General features: G+C 42.8%; 1 long non-coding RNA gene across 2 annotated transcripts in view; it reads right to left on the bottom strand.

The window, feature by feature from the left end:
• Nucleotides 1-13,567: 13,567 nt before the first annotated feature.
• The window catches only part of LOC133044472 (uncharacterized), a 92,044-nt gene continuing 87,428 nt past the window's right edge, over nucleotides 13,568-18,183 (bottom strand). For both annotated transcript variants that reach the window (XR_009689943.1, XR_009689942.1), the window contains exon 3: nucleotides 13,568-14,107. This is a non-coding gene — a long non-coding RNA (uncharacterized LOC133044472). The remainder of the gene's footprint in view (nucleotides 14,108-18,183) is intronic.

Below are 18,183 nucleotides of genomic sequence, written 5' to 3'. Positions count from 1 at the left end.
CACATCTGACAAAATGGAGAAAGGCAATAGCCTAGGAATGGAAGAGCAGCAAGTATAGAACAAGCCCGATCCTTGAGCACTAGCGAAGGACAAAGCAGCCACACCATCCTGGATTTTACATGAGATAGAAATAAACTTCTCATTTATTAAGCCACATTCATTTTGAGCTTCTCCAAGAGCAGCTACCTTCTATCTCAACCCACACAATTTCTAATACATTCCCATTTGGCTTTTGTGTCCATAGCCCCACCTGTGCAGAGAACAAAGAGGGAGGGCCCTTCCTGCCCCATTCACCTCTCCCAAACCACTGCAGGTCAGTACCAGGAGAGGTCAGCCCTGGCTTTCCATCAGTAAAGCTAAAAATGCTTACAATGTCTGCAAAATGATATGCCAAAGACTTTCTATTATTACTATCTCACTATGTCAAAGTTGAAAGGCATGTAAGATTTCTCCAGAGAGGCCATTCATAATGCACTGCAGAACTGTGTAGGTGTTTTATGAAATGTATTTTATTCAAGCCAGGATATACAACACTAACATTATTGGAAAAAATTGAGGATCTGGTTGTCTCCTTCTAATATAGTCTTTTAACAAAAGAGTAACATTGTATACATAGTCAATTAAATTTAAAATTTTTATTTTGCCTGATATTCATCTTGGGTGTTCAATGAAGAAGAAATATTCCCTTATTATTCTTATATTAGTTTCTGACAGTTCAATTTCTCTGACTGCTATGCCATAAACAACCTCCACTGAAAAAGCATAGAGGTAATTGCTTTGATCAAAATTTCATGCCAAATCTTTTAGATTCCATGTAGATCACAGCCTCTGAACAAAGACGCATAGTACCAGAGCCCATGCTGCCAGGCTCGAGAAAAGCTTCTCCGTGCACAGATCATGGTGCGTATTGGGAATTACCTGGGAGCTTTAAAATATACTGTTTCCCAGATTCCACTCCAGACCTTCGAATGTAACTGATTGGGGATGCCGGGCAGCAGGATGTCAGGGCAGAGCCTGGGGTGGGAGCCGTGACTGAACGGGGTGTAGTAAGGAGAACGGGTGCAGGACTGGACAGAGACTCCCTCGTTTCCACTGTCGACTCTGCCGCATAGCTGTTTTGATTTCAGCTTGGGTTTGTTTGTTTGTTTTTTACAGTTTCATTGAGATATCCACTTGCCATAAACTCACTTATTCAAAGTATAGGAGGTAGGAGGGAGGTTCAAGAGGGAGGGGACATACGTATACCTGATTCATGTTGATACATGGCAGAAACCAATACAATTATGTAAAGCGATTATCCTCCAATTAAAAATATATAAAATATAATAATTTTTAAATATATATAATTCAATAGCTTTTATTATATTCAGGGAATCCTGCAACCATCACCACAATCAATTTCAGAACATTGCAATGTCCAAAAAAACCCTCCGTTCCATTAGCTTTCACCCTCTTTACTCTCCCCATCACTCCTCAAGCTCTAGCCATCTACTAATCTACTTTCTGAGTCAATGTATTTGCCTGTTCTGGGCACTTCCTATAAATGGGATCATATAATACGTGGTCCTTGGTGGTTGGCTTCTTTCACTTCTCTCACGTAGTGTTTGCAAGTTTCATCTATGTTGCAGCATGAATCTGTAGCTTATTCCTTCTGCTGCTGAATAATGTTCATTTATATGGATATACCACAGCTTGTTTAGCCATTCATCAGTTGATGGATATTTTGATTGTTTCCCTCTTTTTGGCTGTCATAAATAACCCTACTATGAGTGCTTCTGTACAACTGTTTGTGTGGACATATGTTTTAATTTCCTGGGCTATATACCTATATATAGGACTGGAATTGCTGGCAATGTATACAAACTTGGGCAAACTCTGGGAGGTGGTGGGGAACAGGGAGGCCTGGCATGCTGCATTCTACGGAGTCATGAAGAGTCAGACAGGACTTGGCAACTGAGCAACATGGTAACTCTTGATATGTAACCATTTTAGGAACTTCCAGACTATTTTCCACTTCTGACACTCAGTACTCCCCATCTGTAAAATGGAGTTATAAAAGCAGTGATGCAGGGTTCCCATGAAGTTTAAATGAAACATAGAAAGCATTTATATTTTTAAGATTTTTTTAATGTGGACCATTTTTTTAAAGTCTTTATTCAATTTGATACAATATTGCTCTTGTTTTAAAGTTTTGGCTTGCTTTCCATGAAGCTTGTGAGATCTTAGCTTCCTGATCGAACCCCCAGCCCAGCCGTAGAAGGCCAAGTCTTAACCACTGGACTGCCAGGGGGTCTCAAACCGTGACCAGTATTTAGAAATATGCCCAAGCATTGTGGGCATGGACCAGATCACTCATGAAATTCTAGTAGCTATAATCAGGTGGGAAGTTTTTAAAAAAAAAAGCCAAGACCAGAGGAAGGAAATGATATTTGAGTCATTTATTTCTGTCTAGTGGAGGAAAATTTTTCAAGGTCTACCATTCAAACAATCACTATCTTCTCATTTAAGAATGATCTTTGGCTAGTTACTTAATTTTTTAATATTTATTTGTTTATTTAGCTGCATCAGATCTTAGTTGAAGCATGCAGGAGCTATCCCGTGGACTTCTCTAGTTGCAGCTGAGGGTTTCTATCTATCTGCAGCACATGGGCTCAGTAGTCATAGCATGTAAGCTTACATGCCCCCCAACATGTGGGATTTTAGTTCCTCAACCAAGGATCAACCCCACATGCTCTACATTGGAAAGCTGATTCTTAACCACTGAACCACTAGGAAAGTCCCTAGTTACTTAATTTTTGAGCCTTGGGTTTCTTTGCTTTTTCAAGTCTGCAAAAGGAGTGTGATACGGTGTACTTTACATAGTGGGAGGTAAAGCTTAAATGAGATCACATAAACTAAGCTTCTGGTACTTGACACAAAACAGGTAACCATCAAAGGTCTATCCTTTTCCTAAGAAAAGGCTTAAGCCTTAGAAAAGGGAAGGCTCAAACATGACAACTTGATCAAGTCATGAATGACAAAGCAAATTGAGGACAATTTCTCCAGACTCTAAAGTCATATGAAAGGGAAAACTGTCACAGACTATTGGGATTCCTGCCTTCAATTATCCATTCAAAGACTAAACTCTGGAATTAGTGGCACAAGGATGGGTCCCAAAGAGGGAGTCATTTAGAGGGAAGAGAGAGCTCAGACGGTAATCTAGGTCTACTGACCCTATGCCCTATTCCATAAGACTGGTCACAGCTCCTTGTGGCAAGGAGGTGTTTAGTGTAGGTATAGACATCAGTCTTATTTATTTTTGGCTGCACTATGTGGCATGCAGGACCTTAGTTCCCTGATCAGGGATGGAACCTGTGCCCCTTGCATTGGAAGCATGGAGTCTTAACCACTGTACTGCCAGGGAAGTTCAAGGAAATGCTTAGAATTACAGGTAGATCTCCTTAGTGAGGCCCAAGCGACAGATGTATCTGGCTTAGAGATTGTCCAGTAACCTTTTACACCAGAACTTCTCAAACTTTAAAGAGCATACAGATCACCCAGGGAGCTTGTTACAGTGCACATTCTGACTCAGTAGGTCTGGGCATAATTCAAGATTCTGCTTTTTAAACAAGCTTTCTGGGGATGCCCATGTTGCTAGTTCAAAACCACATTTTTGAGGAACAAGATATTAAACCCTCCTTGCTTTTCTCATTCTGCTCAAACAAGACTTAGCTGTGGAAGTGCTAGGAAGGGAAAAGATTGGAACAAATCTTAAAGAGAAGCAGGAAGCTGGCCAAAGGTCTGGTATCTGCTCTGGGCCAATAATAGTGGAATGCATACCCCTCCCCTTCATATCCCAAACCATGCCATGGAATCTTAAATATTTGATTGAAAATTTTTAATATACTAGGATGTATCAATGCCAATATCTTTGTTTTGATACATACTAGAGTTTTGCAAGATGTTACTGTATCTCTATTATTTTTTACATGTGAATGTGAATCTATATCTCAAAATAAAAGGTTAAATTTTAAAAGTCTTCCAAGAAAGTGAATGACTCTAATGAGATGGTAACCAATACTTTGGTAACTCATAGTTTCCAATTCTGTGCTTTCAACAAAATTGAAAAAGAACTCAGTTGAGTTGTTGGTTAACAGATCATTACAAGTAGTTGTTGATGATTAAAAAAAAAACAAACAAGAACAAAGTGAATCAGAGTTGTACTTAAGTAAAATCAATTTTAGGTGTAACAGCAGAAAGGAATAGATTTGGTTTTCAATATTTACTTTTAAAAACATCAATCTTATTTTACAATCAGAAACACAAAACTCTAATGTATAATCATAGCAAATACATTTGTTCTTAAACTTTATCACATGGTCACTTAAAGAAAAAGCTGACAAGGGGGGAAGTCAGAAAACAAAAGACTAAAGGGAGTGTAGAAGGAGGTAAAGAAAGACCCATAGTAATGGGATAGGAAAAATGAGCTAGAGAGACTTCGAGTTCTCTGTGGTGAGGCCTCACTGCCCTTTGGATCTGAATTCTGGAAATAAAGTGACAGATTCAGAGACTGATTACACTGGAAGGTCTCTTAGTGGTAAATGTTTAACCATCTGCTTGGGAAGAGATGGATGAAAAGCCTTGATTCACAGCATTGGCCAATTTTTGTGGTGTAAATACCACCATCACCCCAGGGCCAAATTCAGACCATAACATCACTGGATACAGATTGAGAAGACACACTCCACTCTCATGAGTCAGTATGAACCAGCCCCAGGACATTGATGCCCTCAGACATCATTTTCTCCAACCTCATCACTTCAGAGATGATGCAACTAAAGCCAAAAAGGAAATGTGCCTTGTCCACATTTGCAGAGTCTACAAGTGGTACAGCTGAAATTATAATCCTGGAAATGAAAAGTTCTAGTCTTCAGGGTAATGCTTTTCCAACACATTCTCCTCCTTCATTTTTATTAATAACCTTGATTTGAAAAAGACACATATTCGCACTTTCAGTCTCCCTTGCAGCAAGGGGGTGGCCATGTAGACTCTGAAGCAATAAACTGGAAACAAATGTGTATTTTTCTAATAAAAAGAACATAACTAGCTGTGGACAGCTTTAGCTCTTCCCCATCTTCTGGGCATCCTGCCACTCAGGGGATAAAAATCTCTCACAAAAATGGTAGACCAAGAAGTTAGATGGTATTTAGATTCCTGGCAACCTCTGTACCAACTCTGGACTTCTTGTTATGTGAAAGAAATGAACCCCAACTTGGTTAAAGCTCTGTAGTCAGTTTCTGTTAGTTGCAACCAACTGCAATCCCAGCTGCTCTACAACCTCCCTATGGTCAGATGGACAACAGATTAGAAATATCTTCTGAGTTTTATGGCTAAAATAAAGATTTGCTTCTGTGTGGAATTCTGTAGTTTTGTATATGTATAAGAAAGTGATTTACATTTTAACAATTTGGAATCTTAGAAGCATCAGTTTCTTTGATAGTCAGCAGCTGTCTGATTGCCTTATATTCATTCGTTCCTAGAGAGACTGGACCTACTATATTTACTTGATATCCGTGTATTCCGTATCTTTTGAAAAAAACAATAAAATAATCAGATTCCATCTGAAGGGTCCATTTAACTATGCTACATCTCAAAAATCCAGAAACTAATTCTACTACAGTTTCGAAATTTCTGCAACCCAAACTGATTCCACTACAATACAATCAGAAATTAGGGCCTGTTTTGAGTAAGACTGACCAGATATTTCAGTCAGGGTTTTAGACAAGGTGAATCTTCTAGGTTACTTCCTCAAAGGCCCTGAGATGTGGGATCTGAAGTTTGAAACACTCATCATTACCAACTATCATCCCATGGTCTGAATGAAAAATGATACCAAGTTCAGTTTCCAAAGGCCCCACAATCTTTTTTTTTTTTTAATTTTAAAGAAATAAACTTTCTTAACAGGGAAGCCTAAAATAATAAGGATATTCTATAACAAAGTTTTCTTAAAAAAGAAACACATATTTAAAGATTTTAAGTTGGGCATTTAGTTCTGCTCCTTCTTTTTGGGATATAAAACTGTATGTTTAAAATCTCACAATCTTTCTGAAGTGCAACAAATATCCAAGGTTTTGTCTACCCACTGCCCTCAGCAAATCTGTTTCTAGGAATTTATCATGGATGAGTACAAGAACCTAGCAGCACAGTTCACAAGACAGAAAAATTAGAAACCAACCCAAATGCCCAACAATAGGGGATTAATTATAGTATGCCCATATAATGGGAAGCATTAAAAATGGTCTTGTAGAAGATTACTTAACATGGAAAATGTTCATAGCAAGTAAAACAGCAAAAACATATGAACCCCTCGGATAAATGTTTACGAACAGACACAAACAAAAATGGTTTAGATCATTGTTATCTTCTTTGTGTTTATGTGTTAAATAAATATATACATGACTTTTAGAAGACGGGTTTTGTTTTTTTTTTTTTTTTTTAAACTGCTGCTGTTGTTGCCACCTCTTGTTACCAAGTAAATTATCTTTAATGGCCTGTCTTATCTCATCAGAAAGACTGGCAGGAAGACAGCTCATCAAATGTGAGGATGGCAAGTCGCTAAAAAGAGTAGTAAACACATGGGATGGAAGAGAATGATGACCAGAACAGACCAAACCAAATGTAACAGGTCGAAGGACACACTCCTGCCTGGGAGACTGTCAAAGCCCAACCACACAGCTCCAGGACAGGCAGGCTCTGCTTCAAAACTTCATGAATGAGAGATAATCTCCCTCCAAAACTGGGCTACATTTAGAAAATTTATATTAACTGCATTTTAAGAAGGACATGGGGACTGCCCTGGCAGTCAGTGGTTGAAGCTCTACATTTCACTTCCACTCCAGGGAGGCATGTATTTGAGCCCTGGTAGAGGAACTAAGATCCCACATGCCACACAATGCAGCAAAAAAAAAAAAAGGAAAGATGTGAACAAACTGGAATATGTCCAAAGAAAAAAACAGCAGGAGACAGCTGGAAGACTCATACTGAGAGACAACAGAAGGAACGATGGCTGTCTAACCCAGAGAGCAGATGACAAATGAGGGATGAAATAGGGGACTCGGGAGTCACCCTCAAACATCTGAAGGACTGTCATTCAAAAGACACTTGATCTAGAATGCAGAGCTATATCTCATGGGTGAACGTTTCAGGAAGACCAATTTTAGTGGAAAATAAGATGGAATTGTTTTAAATTAAAACTACTCAACAATGGGATGGGCTGCCTTATAATGTGGTGAGTTTTCCATCACTGATAACATTCAAGCCAAGCATGGACAACTATTAAAGTATTTTGTAATGGAATTTCTTCATTCTGTGAAAATGCAGACTAGACTAGAACAATCTCTATGTTTCTTCGCAGCTCAAAAAATGTTAAAATTCTTAAGTAGGCAGTCCCCGGGGGAATGGCAGCAAGTCTCTACTCACCAGTTCATGCTTCAAATTCCCTAAGTAGAGATACATTCCTTTGGATTTATCTTCTTTTGACATTAAGATGTCATATGAGATTAAAAACTATAAATTGTTAGCCAGTTACGACCCCCTCCACATGAATGAGTCTATGTGGTCCTTTGATAAGGACCATAAGCATTTATTCATATGAATGCTATGAAAGCATTCATATTTGGGAACCACTGGGCAGAAGAGGAAAAAAGATGCTCCAAGGACCAAGTTCACAGTCTTGTATATCAACAAACTGACTTGAGTTTTGAAACTCTGTTTTAATTTTCACCCCATGGTCCAGTGCATGTTCTGGTTACTCTCACCGTTTGTTTGAGCCAAGGGTGGTTAATGAGCGCCAGGCCAGGCCTTCTCCAATGACAGGCGAGTTGGATAGCGCCTACTCCACAATCGCCAACCAGCTGTGCCGCTGAAATTAACTTGCTCAGCTGGCCCTCCAAATAAAGCCATTTAAAGAGTGCAATGTACCATAGAAAGCAATTTGTTTCCTTAAGATTTAGTACCCCACGTGAAGATTGATTTTGATTTGAAAGACAGAAGCTTCTGCAAGGTGAATAATTTTAAGTTTAACATATTCCTCTTCTCAAGGAGCCAAATGCATTAAAATTAGGTGCAAAGTGCTTCTAATTTGTCAATCACTCCTTGGATAATTCTGTTCCTACATTACCAGGGAAATTGCCCAAGAGACCTGGCTTTTGGCGCCTTTCATCTCCGCTATGCTTTCAGCTTGATCATGGCTGCAGTATGCAAATGTGACTCTACAGCTGGGGACTGAGAAGTGGGGAGTGCAGGATAAAGACAGCCCCAAACCTACATTAAATTTGTCAGGAGGTCAGAGGTGCGACAGGCCACCTAAGTTCTTTGACACATCAGGTTGTAGGACAGGGCACTCAATGAAACAGCTGACCTGGAAGGTACCCCGCCTCCTTCCAGGATCCGGCGCATGCTTGCTGGTTCCTTTTGTCCATTGGTGAGCACCCACCACTGAGGGCTTGCTCTTCTGTGCTCACCCCTTGGCACACAGGTGACCAAGGACAGACTGGACCTTGAGGGGCTCAAACATCAGAGAAACAAGAAAAGCCCAACTGCCCCAGGGAACATTGTGTTATGTTGTGTTGGAGGTAAGCACAGGATACTCTAGGATAACTAAGAAGGGTACCTCTTCCAGCTTGAGGGGGTCACAAAAGGCCTCTAAGGGAAGGGAATAATGTTCCTGAAGAATGAGAAGTGAGCCAGATTGTCCAGCTGGCATAGAATCCTTCCAGAAGGAACAACGGGTGTAAAGAGCATGTAGACTACTACATATACAATTGATAACCAATAAGGACCTACTTTATAGCACAAGGGAACTGTACCCAATATTTTGTAATAACCTGTAAAAGAGAATCTGAAGAAGGACAGATAGATTTTGTTCATTGTTCAGTCACTAAGTCGTGTCTGACTCTTCAACCCCACAGACTGCAGCGGATCAGGCTTCCTTGTCCTTCACTATCTCCTGCAGTTTGCTCAAACTCATGTCCATTAAGTCAGTGATGTTCTCCAACCATCTCATCCTCTGTTGCCCCCTTCTTCTCTGACCCTCAATCTTTCCCAGCATTGGGGTAGAAATATCTGTATCACCGAATACCTATGTTGTACACCTGAAATTAACGTAATATTGTAAATCAACTATGCATGCCATGCCATGCTAAGTCGATTCAGTTGTGTGTCTGACTCTTTGTGATCCTATAGACGAGCCCACCAGGCTCCTGTGTCCATGGGATCCTCCAGGCAAGAATACTGCAGTGGGTTGCCGTGCCCTCCTCCAGGGGATCTTCCTGACCCAGGGATTGAACCCACGTCTCTAGAGTCTCCTGCATTGGCAGATGGGTTCTTTACCACTGGCACCACCTGGGGAGCCCAAATCAACTATACTTCAATTTAAAAACAGCAAGTGGAGTTACACCTGGCATTCTGGGGGCAATTCTAGCATTCCAGACGTTGTGCTAAGCACCTTATTGGTAGTATGTATTGGGTTCTATTACAAGGTAGGGGCTATCACTACTCATATAGATGAGGAAACTGAGGCACTGAAAGGCTACATAATATGCACAAGGTAACCCAGCTTCTAAGTGAAAAAGTCAGGCTTCAAATCCAGTAAGTCCAATACACAGTCTGTGTAAATGTATTGTGTTCCAAAAGACATGGATTATAGGGGGAAACTCATAGCTGGAGAGGAGGGAAGTGGTTCCAGGTAGAAGTCAGACAACAGACAGACGTATAGATCAGGTGGTTCTTGGAGTCAGTGAAATCACATATGAATGTCTCCCAGCACAGGATCCAACACACAGTAAGTACTCAGTACATTTCAGTGGTGCTGTGTAGGGGAAGTGCTTGTGGGCGACTGCAGAGAGACAGAACCAGACACTTCTGCAACTCAGAAGGGTCTCGTGCAAGGTCTGGACATCACCCAGACGGTAGCAAGGATTCATTGTGGAGGAGGAAGAGACATGCTTAAGGTTTGGGCACAGAAAGGTGACCATGTGAACGGCAGATCTGCAAGAGAGAGAGCAGAGCCAGAGGGACCTTGTGCCCCAGGAGAGACCCACTAGAACTGGCAGCCATAGAGCAGAGAGGGAAGGGAGATGGTTTTCAAAGGACACTGAGGAGGGAGCGCAGACTTAGCAAGAGATGGCAAATGGCAAGGAAGTGACAAATTCCTGCCTGGGGGAGTAGGTGAATGGTAGAGCCACTCCCAGGAAAGGAAGTGTGAAGAAAGGAATAGGAAGCTTTGGGGATATAAGACTGAAGTGGCTGTGAGATGTACTCGTGTGAATGCCCAATGGGTCTTTGGAAACAATAGAAGCAAACCCGACCAATTGCAGGGAATACAGTGAAAGTGCCCATCCTTACATGGCTCTGATGCCATTCAGAGACCCAGACTTCTGCCCACAGAGCATGAAAGGAAGCCTCCAACACAACCTTGTCGCCTTCACTGCTTTAGTCTGGATGGCTCTCCCTGACCCACTCTGCATGCAGCATTGCAATCCACTTTCAATCTTGACAAATTCTGGTCACTTGATCTGGGGCCCCACATCTCAGCCACAGGCTTTGCTTCCTCTCTTTCTAACCTTCAGATTCTCTCTCTGGTCTCCCTACCTCAGGACCCACCTGAAAAAGCCCCACAGCCTTCCCACCCAGCACCAACCTCCAACAATCAGTGCATCCGGGAGTCTTAACCTGGTATTTCCACAGAAGCATGAACAGGAATGGAGTAACAGAGTAGAGTGGGGTATGAGGCCATCAGAGTTTCACCTGGAGGTAGTAAGCCCCCAGAGAGCCCACCCACGCCCAGAGTGTGTCTAGGGTACATCTTCTATGAAGCCAATCTTTTCAGTCTCTTGAGATAATCTTGGCCCAAGCTTGAGCCTCATTCTTGCTGGACCTAGATTTCAGAATCGTAATGGTTTCTGGAGGGAAGAGGGGCAGAGGGAGAAAGTGAACGACCTTTGCTGATGGTCCCATCTGCTGCCAGTGGTGGGAACCAGGTGAGCTGGAGCTGCCAAGAGTGACACTCCCCATCCTCCTTGCTGTTCCAACCTCATTCCCACCTTCCATCCTGCCCACATCCCAGGATCCACAATGTCTCACACCGGACCTGGCATGGGGCACTAAGGCCACTGTATGGTTATAACTGTACTGAGGATTCACTGTGCCAAGCACTATATAGCTGCTCTTATTTAGCACCACAGTGTCATGGTGAAGCCAGTGGTGGCAAATGATTGCTTCCTATGAGTGGGACTTAGACAATATTCCTTCCTCTTTAAGAGTTGTCCCTGTCTCTTGCATACCCGCTTTGTTAACTCAGAAGGGGAACGTTTAGTTCAGCTGGAGCAAAGAGAAGAGGTGGGGAAAGGCGGGTTAGGTATGAGTCAGAGACCCTGTGGAAGAGAAGGATCACACAGAAGATAAAGGAGATGCTCCCACTGAGGAGGTCGTGAGACTGCTCATGGTCAGTGCCCCTTTGCGACCCAAGCAACCAAGTGCAGCACAGAGATGGGAAGAGGATCACTCCCCTGATTTCCGACATACAATCCTGTACTTGGATGTTTCAGAGAGGGGAGGAGTGGGGAGGGGAGCGGTCCTGCTGTGCTCGCCCCAGTGGTCCAGGGCTGACAGCCACACTGGCCAGGTCTAATCTGTGGACCTGTCACAGGCCTAGGTGGGCCCCACATGGGACCTCCTTCCTGCAATGGACAAGCTATGACTATCTATGCGCCCAGAGGTCGAAGAACCTGGAGATGTGGTTACAGATACGGCCAACATCCAGTGAATAAAGGAATGCATGAACTCCATTTTACGTTTGATATTCAGACTTTGGGGCTATTGAAGCAGGTTCCTCTCAAGAGGTAGTGAGTACTCTAGTCTTGGAAGCATCCAAGCAGAGACAGGCTGAGCAAGCAGAGCTGATGCAGAGAGGTCAAGCCACAGAGCTGTTCCAACTCTGGGAATATGTCCTCCTGCGACTGGTGCAAAGTGGGGAGGCTAGAAAACGGCAGAGCTGGGACTGGAACCCAGGTCTACTTCAGCCAGGCCCAGATCCCTGGTACCTTGGTGACAGGGAACAGGTTACTGCTAGAAGACAGGCATTCAGTGACAGCCCTCACCCTCCCCCACTCCCAGCCAAGGAGGGAACAGCCATGCACAGCTAGCACCCTACAGGCCTAAGGCTCGCTTCTCACCCTACAAAACTGATGACCACTCCTTCTTGAATGTCTGACTCATCAGTACTAACTTTAGAGAAGCCCTCTCCTGCTTTTGTTCCAGAAATACTGCAAATTATTGCAGGTTGGTGAAGGAATGGAAACTGGTCAAAGTGAACTGGTTAATAAGCTGCTTCCTACTCTCGTTCCGTATAAAAAGAAAAAGCAGTTAAAACAAGGAATCTGGACCCACCAGTCCAGAGACTGTGAGACTAGCCCACAGATGAGTCCAGCTAGTGTTCTGGTAAACACAATTGCACATGGACACATTTGTTTCAGGAATAAAGCACCTGCCATCACCCACCAACAGCCCAACTCCCAGCCTACCCCATAAGCAAGACTGAGAAGGCTGTGCGCCCACATGGAGCTCTTGTCCCCTAACTGCTGAGTCGTTTTTTAATTTCTATAGTAATGGGCTGTCACTGGGGTCATCTTTCCAGCTATCAGTTCTGGTGGTGTTTTGCAAGAAGAAATTTGATCATTCCTGGCAGTAAAGTCAGTGCTCCAAGCAAGGCAAGAAATGACAAATAGGCATATTTGTAGCAAAGACGCCCAGGGGGATTCACTGGCAAAGATGATGCTTGGGTACATCCCCTGATAAACATCTCATGTCCCTTTAACCACCCAGGAAATAGCACCTTTAAAGTCAGGGAGGCCCATTAGAGGGGAAGTTAGAGGGGACAGGAGAGGGGCTGCCTCAGTGCTCAGCCGTGTTCCAGCGGATGCCTGTGACAGAGACAGCTCTGCCATGTCACAGAGGGCTGTTTATAATCATCTAAACAGGCACCTGCAATGGTGTGGGAGGGGGACTAGGCTGGGGACGTCCAGAAGCAGAGAAGACGGAAAGCGGAGATGGTGGGAACCTTGAGGTGGGTTAGGGGGTCCTCAGCAAAGAGGGCAAATGTCCCAGGCAGTCTGTGCAAGTTGCTGAGGAGCCCAGCTCTGGAACTGGCAGTCAACCTCTCAAACAGGAAGAATATGTATGGTCAAAAAGGAGCAAACAGTGGGACTTTCCTGGTGGTCCAGTGGTTAAGAATCCTCTGTGCAATGCAGGAAACACGGGTTCAATCCCTAGATGGGGAACTAAGACCCCACATGCCACAGGGGAGGGGAACTAAGCTACATGACAGAACCCTCCAGAACCCTCGAGCCACAACTAGAGAGTCCATGCGCCGCAAGGAAAGATCTCACATGGTGCAACTGAGATCCCAGACGCAAACTAAGACACAGACAAATAAATAAATTTAAAAAAAAACTTGAAAAAAAGAAAGGAATGAACAGAGAAAGGACCTCAGAATATGCTATGAAGCTACTTTCCCACATTTACTGTTGAATTTTAATTTCTCTTTCAGGGCTTTAGATAACTACAACAAATGTCAGTTACAGGGGGAAACAAAAAACAAGGAACAAACAGGATCCCCATGAATGGAGCCCAGCCAGTGGCTGGAGGCAGAAAATCCCAGGCCCTCCCCCAGGAAGGGACACTAGCAGAGCTGCACTCAGATCCAGCAAAGAACTAGGATGCATCAGGGAAACTGAGTCAGGTAACCCATGATAGAGATGACGGAAGACTGCAGCTCAGGAGATGACAGCAGAGTCTAGCATTAAAGTAAGTAGTTAACAGTGTTGCTCAATCAGAGTTTGTCATGTATTATATACTTCGTTATGAAGACATAAATAAGGGGCACAAGTCTTAGGGGCCAGCGAATTTTTATCTATGTGTACATCCAGGTAGCCACCACACGGATCAAGACATAAACATTTCTTGGGAGTTCCCTGGAGGTCCAGTGGTTAGGATTCTGGGCTTTCATTGCCACGGCCTGGGTTCAGTCCCTTGATTGGGGAACAAAGATCCTGCAAGCCACTCTGCACAGCTGAAAAAAAAAAAAAAGATAAATACATTTCCAGATATAGTAGTCTGCCCCAGAAAGTTTCTCACACCCATTCCCAATCACAGAGGAACCATCATAATGACTTATACACCACAGATTAATTTTCCCTCCTTGTGTTTGAACTTCATTTAAACGACATCGCACATTATCTGCTTCTTGGTACTTGCTTTTTTCATTCAACATAATATCTGATGTTCATCCAACTCATTGCATGTAATGGTAGTCATTCTTTGTCTTTACTGTGTGATATTCCAACCCACGAATACTTTACAGCCTATATATCCATTTTATGTTGCTAGATGTTTGGGTGGTTTTCTAGTTTCTGGCCATTATGAATCATGCTGTTTTGAACATACTCCCATTTGTCTTTGCCACTGATGTATGGTGGACGTATGCACTCCTCTCTCTTGGGTGTGTAGCCAGGGCTAGAATTGTTGGCTCAAGGGGCAGCATGTTTAGATTTAGCAGATACAGTTTTGCTGTTGTACTTTGCCTCTTTATAACCATGTCTATATAACAGGATCATGTCCTCTGTTTTGTGTTCAGTGAATTGACCCTTTAATCATTCTATAATGTTCCTCTCTATCTCAGGTAATTTTCTTTATTCTAAAGTCTACTTTATCCTATATGAATATAGCATTTCTCAATCTGGCCCCCCCCAAATGTAGTTTTCATGGGTGACAGTTATTAGGAAAAGGCATTCTCACACATCATGGTGGAGTTGTATGATGACAAGGCTTTTTAGAAGACAATTTTGTGTAGTATCTACTGAAAAATGTACATACATGCCCATTGACCCAGTGATTTTAATTACAGGAATCTATCCCTCAAAAAAAAAAAATAATTACACACGTGCAAAAAAAAACAAGCTGAATGTGCAAGGACGCTGATTGCAGCATTGTTCATAATGGTGAAAAAATAGAAACAACCTAAACTGCCATCAATAAGGAAACAGCTCAACTGACTATGTTATATCATATTTGGAAAAGTAAAGCAGCAAGTACAAGAATGAGGCCAATCTCTGTTCATGACCATGAGCAGACATCCAGGACCATTTGAAAGGAAAGCAAAAGTTGAAGAATGATAAGCATGGTACATTTTTAAACTATAAAACTGTATTACACTTTCAATATCGTGTGCATTTGTGTATAGAAAAGTCTTGAAAAATAAATAGCAAAGTGGGGGCAGGAACCCCTGGGGTAAGGGTCCTGAGATAAGGATGGAAGATCAAAGAGAACTTTAGCCTAATCTATACTGTTTCGGATGGTTAGATGGCATCGCTGATGCAATGAACATGAACTTGGGCAAATTCCGGGAGATGGTGAGGAACACAGAGGCCTGGCATGCTACAGTCCACTGAGTCACAAAGAGTAGGACTTGACTTGGCGACTGAACAACAGCAATACTGTTTTATTTTTACAAGGAGTGAGCTGATAAGAATTACTGCTATAATTAAAAATTAATAAATAGTATTACCGTCGATTTCTCAGTAGACAAATACCCCACAGTCACATAAGCTCTTAATATTAGGAGAAACTAGATGACCCTCTACAGGAATTCTCTGTATTATCTTTGCAACTTTTCTGTAAATTGAAAATTATGCCAAAATGAAAAGTTTATTTAGAAAAACTCATGAAGATAATTGACTGAAATACAAAAAGAGAGAAAGCATAAATAAATTACAAGGTATTTGTATTATAGATTACTATGTAGTCATAAAATATAAATCAATAAAATAATATTCTGCCATGGAATGATCCCCAAGACATATAATCAAGAGAAAAAAAAGGTCAGACCTCAGAACAAGGCATATGGTACAATCTCAGTTATGTGCAAAATTCAATAGAATCTGTGAACACGCCTGGCATACAAATGAGTAGAAAAAGGCATGAGAGTCCATATTCTAAGCCACGGGTGGGCAAACCGCAGGAAGGGCCAGATAGCAAATATCTTCGGCTTTGCAGGCCACCCTGTCTTTGTCACAGCTATTCAGCTCTGCCGCTGTAGCATGAAAGCAGCCATAGACAACATGTAGCTGAGAGAATTTGGCCTCAGTTCCCTCAATTTCCAATAACATTTTATTCACATAAACAATCTGTAGAATAGATTTGGCCTGTGGGCCAAAGTTTTACCAACCCTTGTCCTAAAACTGTTAGCAGAGTAAGGAGTGATTTTGTTAGTACTGGGGCTTCCCTGGTAGCTCACCCAATGCAGGAGACCTCGGTTCAATTTCTGGGTCAGGAAGATCCCCTGGATTTTTAGGCTACCCACTCCAGTATTCTTGCCTGGAGAATCCCCATGGACAGAGGAGTCTGGCAGATTACATCCATGGGGTCACAAAGAGTCAGACACGACTGAGCAACTGGGCACAGCACAGCACAAAATAGTTTACAAGAAAAGTATTAATGTCTTATTTGTAGAAAAGATAATATTAATAAACAGAGTGTCCTGGTCCAGTGCCCAGCATAAACACGTCTTCAATCAGTTTTGCATCCTATCTGCTTCTCTGCTCATCACCATCCTGCAGCTGAAATCCCAGGATGCCTGCGTGGTTAAGCTGCCAAGTGTCATGATTACTGGATCCAAGCAACCCAGGATCAATTTTGAGATTATGAACCAGATCCACAGGGAGGAAACAAGAAAACAGCAGGTGCCACAGCTCGACGCTAAAATGACCTCTGGCTTCCTCACCTGCTCCCCTGCACAGAAGACCCAACCAGGTACAGGAATCTTCCAGAAATCTCCCGGCCCTCTCAGGGAGAACAGCTGAGGAGTGAGCTAATTGGCAACCAGGCTGAGTGACAGATATGTTCGGGAGTGATTTGCAAATCGCATCCTCCTGGAGCTTATTAAGGGACTCATTAACGGTACAACAGTACATTACTTTCTGAAATTCTGATCTAAGCAGAAAATTAAAATTATTTGCTAAATGACCTAATAAAATTCAATAAAATGTGCTGAGAAAATGAAAACTGCAATAGCTCATCCTGCAGAATTTGGCTAAAAAATAATCTCTCTTTCCTGTCATGGAGAGGCAGTGCCATGCCCTTTGTGCAGCCCTGGATGGACCTGGTGGGCAAGTCACAGCCCCAGTGATCCCACCTGCAGAATGACTCACAGGCCAAGGGGACTGAACTGGGAGCCAGCGTGGGCTGAGGACACAGGAACCGTATTCTAGGCTGAAAGCCCAGCACCACTCGTTCCACCCCCTTAACCCCAGCAGGTTCAGGCCTCGCCCATCATCTGTTGCTTCAACTACTTCAGCCACCATCTAATTTATCTTGACTGACCACTCCACCGAGGTCTCCACAATCGTTCAAAGATCCAGCATTAGAATGTCCATTTATTCTATTGTATATATGTACCACATCTTCTGCAGCAGAAATCAACACAACATTGTAAAGCAATTTCCCCTCAATTAAAAAAAATTTAGAAAAGTGTCCATTTAGTTCCCCCACGTGGAGGGCCAACCTTCTACCTTGCTTGCATCATTCTCCACATTAGCTGTTCAGCTGGTCGGAAGAGCAGCCTCTCCTGAGAGCCCAAGGGGGTCATTTTCATCAGTCTCCACTGAGCCTTCTGTTCCCTGAACATCTGTCTGGAGACTTGGCTGCCCTGCTCAACTGTTAGGAGCTGGTTGGCGGTGGCAGGGGGGACAGACAGGATCTCATAACTTGCATGGAGCCTGGAAGGAAGTTTAGTGCTTAGAAAACACTTGTGTGCAGAAGAATCTTATCAACTTGAGCCTGCGGAGAAAGCCTCTCAAAATCACTCCAATTCACAGACAGGCTTGGTTCTACTTGCTCCCAGAGAGACAAAGATATTCAAAACAGCAAGCCCCCTCTTCCCTCCAACAGAAGGGCAGCAGTTCAGCTCCAAGCATTGCATACAAATGATCAAGCTAATAATGTGTTTTTAGCACAAGCTAACAGTTCACTTAGCTCAAAAAGATGTGGGTACAAAGGTGTTACCAAGCAGTACAGGCAGGATTTTCAGCAGCTGGCAGAGGCTCAAATGTTCGGCAGGCACCTCTTCTAGGTGTGTGAAGTGTAGGTGAT

The sequence above is a fragment of the Dama dama genome, chromosome 23 (assembly GCF_033118175.1).
Source record: "Dama dama isolate Ldn47 chromosome 23, ASM3311817v1, whole genome shotgun sequence".
NCBI classification, from domain to species: domain Eukaryota; kingdom Metazoa; phylum Chordata; class Mammalia; order Artiodactyla; family Cervidae; genus Dama; species Dama dama.
The sequence above is the reverse complement of the archived record's forward strand: the minus strand, read 5'-3'. Positions and strand labels throughout refer to the sequence as shown.